Below are 6,341 nucleotides of genomic sequence, written 5' to 3'. Positions count from 1 at the left end.
AGAGCAATGCTGTTTGGCAATGTATGGACGATGACCAAAGGTTCCTCCACATTTGGTCTGCTGCTGCTAAGCATAACATTGCAGGGGTGTTGCAAATGGTTCCACCTTGTCCCAGTTCCAACATGCAGTGTTAACAGCGGACCACATTCCAGAGGTATCCTAAGGACACAAGGCATTCATTTATCAGCTCCCTTGCCTGCACCTACAATAAATGGACTATATAGGAGGACTCTCCTAAGCAGGCCTAGGCAAACTTGGCCCTCCAAATGTTTTGGGACTACAACTCCCACCATCCCTAACTAACAGGACCAGTGGTCAAGGATGATGGGAGTTGTAGTCTCAAACATCTGGAGGGCCGAGTTTTGCTTATGCCTGCTCCCAAGTCTCTGTTTTGGTCACAGCCACCTCAATGTGCCAGTAAGAACTGCCTTTGCATTTGTGCTTTATTGGGGACCTGGGTGGCGCTGTGGTCTAAACCATTGAACCTCTGATCAGAAAACCGGTGGTTCGAATCCCCGTGACAGGGTGAGCACCTGTTGCTCTGTCCCAGCTCCTGCCAACTGAGCAGTTCAAAAGCATGCCAGTGCAAGTAGATAAGTAGGTACCGCTGCGGCGGGAATGTAAACGGCATTTCTGTGCACTCTGGTTTCTGTTCCGTTGCGCCAGAAGTGGTTTAATCATGCTGGCCACATGACAAATGCTGGCTCCCCCGGTCTGAAAGCGATATGAGTGCTGCAACCCCATAGCCACCTTTGACTGGATTTACCACCCAGGGGTCTTTTACCTTTTTTTTTTTAAAAAAAAACCCTTTTGTGGTTCATTTAAAAAAATATATATTTAGAGACTAACGTTCTTAATTAGAGTTAGAAAGAGCATATTTTCTCTTCCCCTACATTTTTTGGGTGGAGTGGAGGTTTCTCCAATGTTTCATATGAACGCCTGGTATTTTTACCTTGCAGGGAAGGAAGAAAAGGTGAGATTATATTGATTGCCAGATACTCTGCTCAACCAGGATACCACTGATCTTTAGTATGCTTGTGTTGGGTGTTTCCCAAATGTTCTGTATATGGCTCCTCCAGCACTTGAACTTCCCAATTAATATACCGGTAGTATTCATCCTGATTTGCTTGCAGGGTGCCATAGACACTTCATACCATTACAGTGGTACCTCGGGTTACATATGCTTCAGGTTACATACGCTTCAGGTTACAGACTCCGCTAACCCAGAAATAGTACCTCGGGTTAAGAACTTTGGATGAGAACAGAAATTGTGCTCTGGTGGCGCCGCGGCAGCAGGAGGCCCCATTAGCTAAAGTGGTGCTTCAGGTTAAGAACAGTTTCAGGTTAAGAACGGACTTCCGGAACAAATTAAATACTTAACCCGAGGTACCACTGTATTTGACGGCACATTGCACACTTTTCAATTCATTTCCCCGTCACAAAACTGCAAAAGATCCATTTCTAAAAGATTGTGGATTTGTTCTGCTAGGGCAACAGAGCGTTTTAATGTAACCTACAGTTACAGTATGCTGTTGAATCCCTCCTATAAAGTAGTGATAGTCTGAGGCACCCTGGATTTACGGGAAAAGAAATTTGAATCTGGCATTTTACCTCAAGATGGCACTACACCCTAATGGATGAACTGATTATCCTAGTTGCCATCACGATGTTACTTTAAAACTTGTTTGATTCCGAAATCCGTAGTAGAACAATGCTTTTACTAAGGGCAACCAACGTGTTACAAAATAGCTTGCAAGATGTTTAACATACACCTTCATGAAGTGTCTGGATAACTTGAAAAAGCTTGCCAGCTATTTTATGACATTTTGGTTCGCCTAGTAAAAGCACTGCCCTTCTTATTGGCCAACGTACCTTTTGCTTTTTCTAAGTAATGCTATAGAGTAGACTGACAGTGCAGTCATGTGCATCTTTACTTAGAAGCAAGGTTCATTATTGGAGAGGACCTGTGGGATTTCTGTTACCACCTCACATTTTGTAACCTAATATTTATTTTCCACCCCCCTGTTCCAAATAACACCAGTTTCCACCAAAATAGCCATTACAGGCATAGCAATAAGAAGGGGAAAATTGGCAGCACAACTCATTTGGCAGGTTAAGAACACTGTGAATGTGAAACCTTTTAAATAAGTTTTTTTTAAACAACAACAACAACGCCAAAGTCAGTAACAAGAAAGAGCACAGCAGATGCAGAGGTAATTTGGCGTGCTTCACCTGTGCACACAATTGCCCATTTCCCAAATATGAAAATAAGATTGCAACTGGCAGACTTGGTTGTTCTAGAGGAATTTGCACATCAATTTGTGCTCGAGTCTACGGGAAATCCACGGCCCTTTAATCTTCCAGACTGATTTTATCAGAGCTCTCCTTACCTAATGTGCACCTGGATGACTCAAAAGGTCAGGGGCTGAGGATCTGACGTGAGGAGGCTTCACTGCAGAACATCCTATGCTTCAGAGACTTGCAACATCCTCCCCACCTCCCCTTTTCAATGCACAGACATGCTCTAAGGTATCAGACATCTGGGCATGAGCAGGCAAAGAAGGCAAAGAACCAGGGCTGAGGCCAATTCTTTTCCTTTTTTTCTGCATCATGGGGTTACTCATGAACAAGATGCAGTAAATTATCATCTTCTTCTTCTTGTTGTTTAGTCGTTTAGTCGTGTCCGACTCTTCGTGACCCCATGGACCAGAGCACACCAGGCATTCCTGTCTTCCACTGCCTCCCGCAGTTTGGTCAAACTCATGCTGATAGCTTCCAGAGCACTGCCCAGCCATCTCATCCTCTGGCGTCCCCTTCTTTCTCCTTGTGCCCTCCATCTTTGCCAACATCAGGGTCTTCTCCATGGAGTCTTCTCTTCTCTTCTCACGAGGTGGCCAAAGTATTGGAGCCTCAGCTTCAGGATCTGTCCTTCCAGTGAGCACTCAGGGCTGATTTCCTTCAGAATGGAGAGGTTGGATCTTCTTGCAGTCCATGGGACTCTCAAGAGTCTCCTCCATCACCATAATTCAAAAGCATCCATTCTTCGGCGAGCAGCCTTCTTTATGGTCCAGCTCTCACTTCCATACATCACTACTGGGAAAACCATAGCTTTAACTATACGGACCTTAACTATCCTCTTAGCAGAGCAAATTAAATGGCATTTATGTCTGAAATTTCAGAAGCAGGTAAGGAAGCCAATCTATGAGGATACTGCGGTCAATGATATTGAAAGCTGAAGAGGGATCAAGAAGCAAGAACACGGATGCTCTCTGCCTGTCTCACACACTGCAAACGTCATCCATCAGGGTGACCAAGGTCAACTCAGTACCATGGCCAGCCCTGAACCCGGATCGAAATGGATGTAAATAATCTGTCTCATCCGGGAATGCTTGTGGCTATCGCAGCACCACAATCTCCACCACCCTCTCCACAAAGCAGGCACTGTATTTTTCACTCCATAAGACGCAGCAGACCATAAGACGCACCTAGTTTTTTGGAAGGGGAAAACAAGAAAAAAAATATTCTGAATACCAGAAGCCAGAACAGCAAGAGGGATCTGGCTTCTGGGATAGCCTCTTGCTGTTCTGGCTTATGGGATAGCCATGCAAAGCCTCTCCCGGACAGCGGGAGGAAGGCTCCCCCAAGAGCCGCGCTCCATTTAAAGAGCGCGTGGAGCGTGTGTGCGGCTCTTGGGGGCTTTCCCCCTGGCAGCGGCTCTTGCTCGCTTTTCCAGGAGGTGGGGGAAGGGACAGAGGGCAGCCCATCAGTCCCTTCTCCCACCTCGCAAGAGCCGCACACATGCTCCACGCGGCTCTTTAAAGGGAGTGCTGAGCAGAGCCTTCCACCTGCATTCACGCCATAAGACACACACACATTTCCCTTTACTTTTGAGGAGGGGAAAAGTGCATCTTATAGAGCGAAAAATACGGTATCTGTAGCTGGTTGATAATTTTTCCAGTCTAAGGGGTCCGGAACCAGTTTCTTTAGGGGGGACCACACCACTGCCTCTTTTAAGGCAACTGGGACAAGACCCTCTTGCAATGAAACATTAAGCATACTCTGGATGCAACCATCAAGACCCCCCTCTGCTAGATTTAATAAGCCACACGGGACAGGGGTCAAGAGGACACATGGTTAAATGTCCTGCTGCCTGCACCTTCTCCATATCCAGTCGTCACAGAAGAACCCTCATGTGCCCCTTGAGAGAAGCAGATGCCTCTCTTTGGTATAATCCTTCTTCCTCTGCTTGCATCGCTTGCAGGAATCTTTTCACAATATACAGGAAGCGGGCTCAGCTCTCCTCTCCACACACAAGCCCACACAAACAAACTTACACTGAGAGCAACCTGATATCCATTCACCAAATCACACACTGTCAGCTAAAGGATTGGAAGAAAACCATGGTCACCCGTTCAAGTGTTGCGTCATTGTTGGACTTGGAAATCTCAGATTCTCGCGGGGGCAGGGGGGGGGGGAGGGAAGCCTGCGTGTTAAGACCTTCAGTGCCTTCTGAGCTAGGCTACATTTTTAGGAGATACTTTGGGACACCTGTTTGCTATTTTGTTCTTCTCTGTTGTTTAGTCATTTAGTCGTGTCCGACTCTTTGTGACCCCATGGACCAGAGCACGCCAGGCACTCCTGTCTTCCACTGTCGCCCACAGTTTGGTCAAACTCATGCTGGTAGCTTCGAGAACACTGTTCAACCATCTCGTCCTCTGTCGTCCCCGTCTCCTTTTGCCCTCCATCTTTCCCAACATCAGGGTCTTTTCCAGGGAGTCTTCTCTTCTCATGAGGGGGCCAAAGTATTGGAGCCTCAGCTTCAGGATCTGTCCTTCCAGTGAGCACTCAGGGCTGATTTCCTTAAGAATGGAGAGGTTTGATCTTCTTGCAGTCCATGGGACTCTCAAGAGTCTCCTCCAGCACCATAATTCAAAAGCATCAATTCTTCGGCAATCAGCCTTCTTTATGGTCCAGCTCTCACTTCCATACATCACTACTGGGAAGACCATAGCTTTAACTTACGGGCCTTTGTTGGCAAGGTGATGTCTCTGCTTTTTAAGATGCTGTCTAGGTTTGTCATTATTTTTCTCTAAGCCTACCCAAAACTCAGGGCAAGTACCAGAATTGGGGAGGCACTGGACAAAATATCTGCATGGAGGGATGGTGGGTCTGTCAATCATGGTTTTCCATTTTCCACTCTTAACTTTTTTTTTAATCAAAAAGGTCATCATGAAAATTCATCAGTATTTAAGTGCTAATATCTCCTAACATACACACATTTTAATGCAATTTTCTCCCCAAATTTAGGCCATTTCACCTAATATAATGCAGTTCTGTAGGTTCCTTTTCACCAATATATATGCATTTTAATGCATATCCCCACCCCACCCTAGTACATGTATTTTTGAACACATTACATGGCCGGAGAACTGCATTGCAAAATTTGGAGAGGTGTGGTTTTGGAAGGATAGCCGCATTTCAATTTGCACGCGAGGTGGAAATTCTGCAAAACCCATTATCAGTAAGGTCAGCTTCACATACATAAGGGTACGACCTGGTCACAAAACTGACAAGAACCAATTTAGGGGGAATCAGGAAAAAACGGTTCCAGTGGTGCAGCAATAAAGCTGCTAACATATTTGCAATGCTAAGCAGGGGTCAGTATGGTTTCAAATTGGATGGGCGACTGTTGAGATTCCTGCATTGTGAGATGTTGGACTAAATAATGTGAAGTGAAGGACATGAGACAGGAGCTGATAATGTAGGTGAGCTGTGCATAAGCAAGCTGCCAGCTAGCTTTGCAGAGGCTCTTTTTATTAGCACAATATGCAAAACCAATCAGATACATTTTGGACTGTGCCCTTTACATATCTTCCAATCACGTAATCGTGGGATGGTACAAAGTTATTTTGGCACCTGTTTCCACCGCGTCATTCCCCCCCTGAACAATGTTTAAACGAAGGAGACAAAGGTCACAGACAGGGCATGGCAGACCACTAAGAGAGCAAAAGGTTAGATAGAGGGCATGATGTTCAGTCAGCTGTGACTTGTCTGCGGGCGGAAGTGTGCTTCACACCCAGCGGTCATTCCTTCAATCATGCATAGGCAAACTCGGCCCTCCAGATGTTTCGGGACTACAACTCCCATGATCCCTCGCTAACAGGACCAGTGGTCAGGGATGATGGGAATTGTAGTCCCAAAACATCTGGAGGGCCAAGTTTGCCTATGCCTGGACTAGATGAACCTCAGGGTCCCTTCCAACTCTCTGATTCTATGATTCTAGATCAGATGCAAGAAGGCCACTGCACATACAAGAAAAAAACAAAGTGTTTTCAAGTACT

The sequence above is a fragment of the Podarcis vaucheri genome (assembly GCF_965113315.1).
Source record: "Podarcis vaucheri genome assembly, chromosome: 13".
Classification (NCBI taxonomy): Eukaryota; Metazoa; Chordata; class Lepidosauria; order Squamata; family Lacertidae; genus Podarcis; species Podarcis vaucheri.
The sequence above is the reverse complement of the archived record's forward strand: the minus strand, read 5'-3'. Positions refer to the sequence as shown.